The 8,030-nt window shown below is 44.5% G+C and overlaps 1 pseudogene across 1 annotated transcript in view; it reads left to right on the top strand.

Annotated features, from left to right (window-relative positions):
• The first annotated feature begins 294 nt into the window (after positions 1-294).
• The window catches only part of LOC308334472 (cadherin-22-like), a 129,434-nt pseudogene continuing 121,698 nt past the window's right edge, over positions 295-8,030 (top strand). The window contains exon 1 of the transcript in view: positions 295-387. The product of the transcript in view is annotated as a cadherin-22-like (transcript). The remainder of the gene's footprint in view (positions 388-8,030) is intronic.

The raw sequence follows: 8,030 nt of genomic DNA, 5'->3' as shown, positions 1-8,030 counted from the left end.
GGATTAGCGTAGAATCAAGACCCGTCTGCCCAGCTGAAGTTGTGGCAATTTAATAGATAACAGACTTTTATACATATATTATGCCCATATAAATACAAAAGGACTATTCCTGTTTCTCTCGCTAGCAGGGGAGTGATTTGCTCCCCCCCCCCCCTTAAAATGTCTCTGTACTGGACAGTAAGATCTTGGACAGTGTTTATAGCGCTTGCTCTCCTTAGTTGTACTTTTTGCTGGTGTGAGGCGTCAAGGACTAGTGCTTCAGCCCCAGGAGGGAGTAGCCTGGAACAGGGCTCCATGTCCCGTGAACTAGTGAAGAGAGGATGGGTGTGGAACCAGTTCTTTGTTGTGGAGGAGTACACCGGAACGGAGACCCTCTACGTAGGAAAGGTAAGGAGTGTTTACTGTCAGTGGTGGAACGTCACTAAGAACATTTACATAAGTACTGTACTTAACACATTGATTGAATTAATTGACGTTTGAACGCTTTCGTCCAGTCTTTTCAGTGGTAACGCAATGTACCCTGAATTTACCGGGCAGTCATTTCTTCTACTATGGCATTTCCGGGTTTTACCCGTGCCGATCTGGCTGGATTAATTTTATTTAATGATTAAAATAGTGCATTTTAGAGAGAAACTGGGGACCTGAGACGCTTCCCAGGTTCGAGAATAGACTTTTACCAAGGTCTAGCAGGCTTTATTTCGGTAAGTGGTTACGTCGTTTTGTTTATTTGCTGGTATTAAAAAAACAGCGCACGGGAGTGGAAATATGACCAGTGGGCTGTGGAAGGTACTTCCACAAGGCGTCAGAGAGAGACACTCGCTGTAAGCATTGGACCAGGGCTAGCACAATTGCACACGCACGTGCGTGCGTGTGCAATTGTGCATGCAAGCGTTTCGCTCCGCGTGTGTGTGTGCGCATGTATGCATGCAAGTGTTTAGTTTGTGTGTTTGTGCGGGCGCACAATGAAATGCATGCGTCACGCCTCCGACAATCTCTGTCCATTTACAACAACAAGCATTTATTCTCATGTTCATTATTTCACTCCAACTAACTGGGCAACGTTGCCAAGCCTGTCGGTCTCACACTACGGCCACCATTACTCTGCTAATGAAATATGATTTCCCAGTAAACGCTCACTCACACACCAATAAACGGGGAGCTTTGTTCAGTACATTTGGATAATGAATCCTGTTGGACCGAACTGCTCCCACGACTCTCACTTTCCCCCCTGTCTACTTCCCTAATGTGCTCCGTGACAAATGCAGATATAGGTACTGTATAGGCATTATGAAATGTACGGGAATGTCATTTTGCTGAGATATGGCGATGTCGTTCCCAGTCACGTCGGCAGGGATATGGAAACCGCTAAAAGGGCCACTTCACCCCTTTTGATCTTATTTTAATGATATTTGGGACACAAGAAACACTTTCCTTTTATGTGTGTAAGATATTGTAGTATTTCAAATGCCTGATGACTCATCAGGCATTGATCTCACTTCCTTCCTGGACTACATTGTCTCAGTCAGACAAACATGACTAGGTGGGGCAGTGCACCAAAGCATTGGTGCACTGTAGTGCACCAATGCACCAATGCACAGTGTAGTCATTGTATTAATCCAGCACTCCAGTCAAACGGGTACAGGCTTTAGTTCTGAAATACTATTGGTCCGACTGTCATTAGACCGACACTCTACCCAAAACCCTAACCTAACCCTAATGGCAAGCACGGCGCAACGCAAGTCGGATGAACGCATGGTCGGGAGCGACGGGTGATTTCCGCATGTCGGACCTTTGGTGTGTCGGATCTGCGTGTGCATCCGAGTCAAACACACAGCTTTCATTATGGTCTGACCATAGAGTGCAGATTTCAAATTGTGCTACTGTTATCTTATCTACTACAAATACTATTAACATTGAGTGACTGCAGTTTCATCCAGAGCTGAAATGTTCCTTTAAAGCTCACTTGTCAAGAAGTTGTTCTTGAGTTGCAGGAGGACTAGGTTAAGGTTAGGGAAAATGTTAAAGTGTGTCTTGTCTGTGTCACAGCAGGCAGTCTACCGGTATGTATTGAAGGGGTTGAAGGTTTGTTGTGCTTTATGTATTGGCCTATAGCCCTCCAGACAGTATTGACTTGTTCTGGGTTGACGTCCTTATTTCATCTTTGTCTGAATAGAAAAAATAAATAAATAACCATTTCCTTTCCTTTCTGCCAATCCAGGTAAGAAAGTAAGAAGACCTTGCCTGCTGTCATGTAAACTGCTATGAGCAGTTAATAATGAATCATCTTTTTCCACATACTGTATACCACTGTCCCTTGCACAGCATTATGTAGGCTAACAAAACGTAACGAGAGCACGTTTATTTATTTATGTTGAGGCTCATCAAACAACAAGAGTCACAGCACATCAGACCGCCAAGAGCAGATGATGTAGAATGCTCTCAGGAGGAAATGACACATGCAGTAAATACTGTATGTCTGACATTGGGTCCTATGAGATTAGTTTCTCAGTGTAGCCCAGTTCATAAGCTTCATTCATATCCTTCAAGTAATTTAGGCTGTTTGGGTGGATATAGTCTGGTTAACCAGACTAGGGTGGATATAGTCTGGTTAACCAGACTAGGGTGGATATAGTCTGGTTAACCAGGCTAGGGTGGATATAGTCTAACCAGGCTAGGGTGGATATACCGTAGTCTGGTTAACCAGACTAGGGTGGATATAGTCTAACCAGGCTAGGGTGGATATAGTCTGGTTAACCAAACTGACTTGTGAGTGTATCTAGGCCAGGGTTCCCCAATAGGCGGCCCGCGGGCCATTTGCGGCCCTTGTGGCCCCTGGAAGAAGGGAAAAAATGAAAAAAAGAAAATAAATTTTCAAGACCTCGACCTTGCGTGTGCGGACTCGGCCCCCAGCCTGGTACCCTAGTCAAAATATGGCCCTTGAGGAAAATTAATTGAGGAACCCTGATCTAGGCAGATGTGATCAGGGGTCCGCTATGGAAGCCCGATCTCACCCAAGCATGGTGACATACAGTAACACGGATTGGCAATTACGTACATGCACTAGAAAACTCTAAAATCCATACATATTACACTATACTACTGTTTGACTGTGACGGAGGCGTGGCTTTCACCCCATTATCTCAGTTTGGGCAAAAGCACTCCCCACAATATTATTTACGATTGCCTATCGGGCTGTGCTCAATCGAACTTCGCAACATTCGCCACAGCAGCTTGCTCGCTTTAGCTCACTCGGTGGTGTCTCTCATTGCTGATGTTCGCTTGAGATGGCAGCCCTCTGTCGCGGTCTAAAATTCAGTGGATTTCAGTGTAAAATGTACAGATTGGGGGTTTTCTAGTAGTGTATGTACGGATGTCAATCCGTGTTTGGGTGAGACTGGGTTGGCTATGGATGTCCACATGGAAGGAAAGCAGACCATAGGCAGACATCTGTCTATGCAGATGGTCTGTGGTCTGTCTGTGCAGCAATAGGTCTTTCTTGGGTCCATGCATACCTGTCTGTGTGACCTGTCCATTAGAACTGTCTGTGTGACCTGTCTGTATGACCTTGCCCATGAGAACTGTCTGTGTGACCTTGCCCATGAGAACTGTCTGTGTGACCTGTCCATGAGAACTGTCTGTGTGACCTTGCCCATGAGAACTGTCTGTGTGACCTTGCCCATGAGAACTGTCTGTGTGACCTGTCCATGAGAACTGTCTGTGTGACCTTGCCCATGAGAACTGTCTGTGTGCCCTGTCTGTGTGACCTATCTGTGTGTCCTGTCCATGAGAACTGTCTGTGTGACCTGTCTGTGTGTCCTGTCCATGAGAACTGTCTGTGTGACCTGTCCATGAGAACTGTCTGTGTGACCTGTCCATGAGAACTGTCTGTGTGACCTGTCCATGAGAACTGTCTGTGTGACCTGTCCATGAGAACTGTCTGTGTGACCTGTCTGTGTGTCCTGTCCATGAGAACTGTCTGTGTGACCTGTCCATTAGAACTGTCTGTGTGACCTGTCCATGAGAACTGTCTGTGTGGCCTGTCCATGAGAACTGTCTGTGTGACCTGTCCATGATAACTGTCTGTGTGACCTGTCTGTGTGACCTGTCCATGAGAACTGTCTGCTCTTTGAGTACACTGGACTATAAAAGGCAAAAGTCAGCACACAGTCCGCTGGAAACTCAATCTATACAGTGTGTGTAGCTCCCTGTTTTAAACACTAGTGTAATGACGGAGATGGAAAGTATGTTGTGCCTTCAGTATTCTGTGTGTTGTGTTACTTTTGTTGGATACAAGTAAGTAAGGCTGCACGATAGTAGAAAAGCATGCGTTCATTTGATAACGTTGTTGAATACCTCAATAACTTCAGGGTAAGTTTAACAAACTAAAAATACATTAATTCAATATGTAAAACAAATATACAGCCTAACAAAAGGCAATATAATGCCTCTGAACTTTGACTTTCAGTTGCATTATTGCACAGCGTCGATGCAATAATAATATTAGGCCTGCTGCCATTCAGGATTTAGAGAATGTAGCGATGATTAGGGCTGTGAATCTTTGGGTGTCCCACGATTTGATTCCGATTATTGGGGTCACGATTCGATTCAAAATCTTTTTATTCAAAAGCATTTTTTTTTCCAGATTCAAAACAATTCTCTATTCAAAATGATCATCGACGGGGGCACGGTGGCACAGCTAGAAGGTCCTGGGTTCGATTCCCGCTCGGGGCGCTGTGGGTGTTGGCGGCGTGTTTCCTCCTCCGCGTCATCAGTGCCCATATATCCGAAGGCGGGGTTGGTGTGGAGTTTGCATGTTCTCCCTGTGTCCCCTAGGGTAGGTACCCTTACAAAAACATGCAGTAATTAATCCTGGTCTCTAAACTGCCTCCCCCTGGCCAGCCGGGGCGCCTGATGGAGGGGAAAGGAACTGGTTGGAATAACGTGTTCCTTCCACGCGCTACGTCCAACCAGGGAAACTCCCCCCTGTCAAGTGTAAAGGAGCAACTTGGACACTCAAGCATGAAGGAAGCATGAGTTAAGTCTGTTGCTTTCCCCAGGTTGGCGGAGGGTGTGTAGAGCCCAGGATCACATTAGATGATTGACACAGGGGTGAAAAATGGGTTACAAAAATCATGGGATAAAAAATATATAAAAAAAAAAAAAAAGATCATTGATTCAATACATAGGATTTCATCACAATCTACTCCAGCCAACTGAAGTGACTATACTACAGTAACTTGAAATGACTGAAGACATGATGTTTACTGTGATTAGGGTAAGCTTACATTTCATATCACAAACACCATGTAGTGAAAACTCGATTTATTTTGACACCCCTAATGATGATGATGTGATGTCTTTCATCATGGCAAATCTGTTTTCGTGTGCATGTGCGGAAAAAGTGTCTGGCATGCATGCACGCATGTGCATGCATGCGTGCAGCGTGCGCACGCCTTCTTCAGTAATTCTTCCCCCGTAATCATCCAAGCTATAATTAGTCCAGCTGTGACATCACATTATCAAAGGGGTACAAAGTGGCTTTAGAACGGAGGAAGGGAAACTGCACGGCTGTTGGGCATGAAGGGCTTTCACCGATCCACATCCCCTGGAAAGATGAGAGAGGAATTTAGGTTGCTCTAGTTTGTTACCTTTGAAATACTGTTATTAGTATTACCTCTTGATGTTTCCTGCCTCGCTCCCGCTCTCTCTCTCTCTCTGCCTTCCTCTTGTCCGCCCTCTCCCTCATATGGACGGACCAGCCTGTTCTTTCTGTCTGAGGTTCCACATTTTCTCCTTTGTGCCAATCGCCATGACCCGTATTCTTTCTCGTAATCTCTCCTCTTTTGTCTTGTGCTCTCGCTTCACTGCCACTTTCTTGCCTTTTACATCTCAGTCTCCCGAGTTCAACGTGCCCGTTCCCTTCCATCTCTGCACCTGTCGTGTCTCTGATACAGTCACCTCGTTAGCACCGTTGGCAGTTAAGATCAGAGAGCTTGACAAGCACAGCAGTGAAATGTGGCAGAGATACTCCTGATTACACAGACTTGGATATAAGACGGACTATTTGCCTTCACTCTGAGACCCTGTAAACCCACAGATTCAGTGTAAACTGCATTCTGCTGAATCCATATAGAGAATCTGGTCCCACCAGATACCACATTACGTCATCGTTGAGAGCTGGGACCAGAGTACACGGTGTGTATATGTATGACTAGCTCTCAGTGATGACGTAAGAGATATGGTCATCTGTGTAGTCTGGTCCCAGCAGACCAGGCACAGATTCACAAATTACAAATCACATTACAACTACATACAGAGTATGTAGTTGTAATTTGATTAGCAGTATACTGTGGTTACTTGGTTCCAAAAAGTGAAGCCAAGTTTTTTTCAACCGTAAGTCTGTGCCTGGTTTGCTGGGACCAGTTACAACATTACGTCATCGTTGAGAACTGGGACCAGAGTACATGGTGTGTATATGTGTGACTAGCTCTCAGTGATGACGTAAGAGATATGGTCATCTGTGTAGTCTGGTCCCAGCAGACCAGGCACAGATTTACAAATTACAAATCACATTACAACTACATACAGAGTATGTAGTTGTAATTTGATTAGCAGTATACTGTGGTTACTTGGTTCCAAAAAGTGAAGCCAAGTTTTTTTCAACCGTAAGTCTGTGCCTGGTTTGCTGGGACCAGTTACAACATTACGTCATCGTTGAGAACTGGGACCAGAGTACATGGTGTGTATATGTATGACTAGCTCTCAGTGATGACGTAAGAGATATGGTCATCTGTGTAGTCTGGTCCCAGCAGACCAGGCACAGATTTACAAATTACAAATCACATTACAACTACATACAGAGTATGTAGTTGTAATTTGATTAGCAGTATACTGTGGTTACTTGGTTCCAAAAAGTGAAGCCAAGTTTTTTTCAACCGTAAGTCTGTGCCTGGTTTGCTGGGACCAGTTACAACATTACGTCATCGCTGAGAACTGGGACCAGTTACATACTGGTCCCAGTTCTCAGCGATGACGTAATGTTGTAACTAGCTCTCAGTGATGACGTAAGAGATATGGTCATCTGTGTAGTCTGGTCCCAGCAGACCAGGCACAGATTTACAAATTACAAATCACATTACAACTACATACAGAGTATGTAGTTGTAATTTGATTAGCAGTATACTGTGGTTACTTGGTTCCAAAAAGTGAAGCCAAGTTTTTTTCAACCGTAAGTCTGTGCCTGGTTTGCTGGGACCAGTTACAACATTACGTCATCGTTGAGAACTGGGACCAGAGTACATGGTGTGTATATGTATGACTAGCTCTCAGTGATGACGTAAGAGATATGGTCATCTGTGTAGTCTGGTCCCAGCAGACCAGGCACAGATTTACAAATTACAAATCACATTACAACTACATACAGAGTATGTAGTTGTAATTTGATTAGCAGTATACTGTGGTTACTTGGTTCCAAAAAGTGAAGCCAAGTTTTTTTCAACCGTAAGTCTGTGCCTGGTTTGCTGGGACCAGTTACAACATTACGTCATCGCTGAGAACTGGGACCAGTTACATACTGGTCCCAGTTCTCAGCGATGACGTAATGTTGTAACTAGCTCTCAGTGATGACGTAAGAGATATGGTCATCTGTGTAGTCTGGTCCCAGCAGACCAGGCACAGATTTACAAATTACAAATCACATTACAACTACATACAGAGTATGTAGTTGTAATTTGATTAGCAGTATACTGTGGTTACTTGGTTCCAAAAAGTGAAGCCAAGTTTTTTTCAACCGTAAGTCTGTGCCTGGTTTGCTGGGACCAGTTACAACATTACGTCATCGTTGAGAACTGGGACCAGAGTACATGGTGTGTATATGTATGACTAGCTCTCAGTGATGACGTAAGAGATATGGTCATCTGTGTAGTCTGGTCCCAGCAGACCAGGCACAGATTTACAAATTACAAATCACATTACAACTACATACAGAGTATGTAGTTGTAATTTGATTAGCAGTATACTGTGGTTACTTG

Source organism: Protomyctophum bolini (genome assembly GCF_963924005.1).
Source record: "Protomyctophum bolini genome assembly, chromosome: 2".
NCBI lineage: Eukaryota > Metazoa > Chordata > Actinopteri > Myctophiformes > Myctophidae > Protomyctophum > Protomyctophum bolini.
This window is presented reverse-complemented; position numbering and strand designations above follow the sequence as displayed.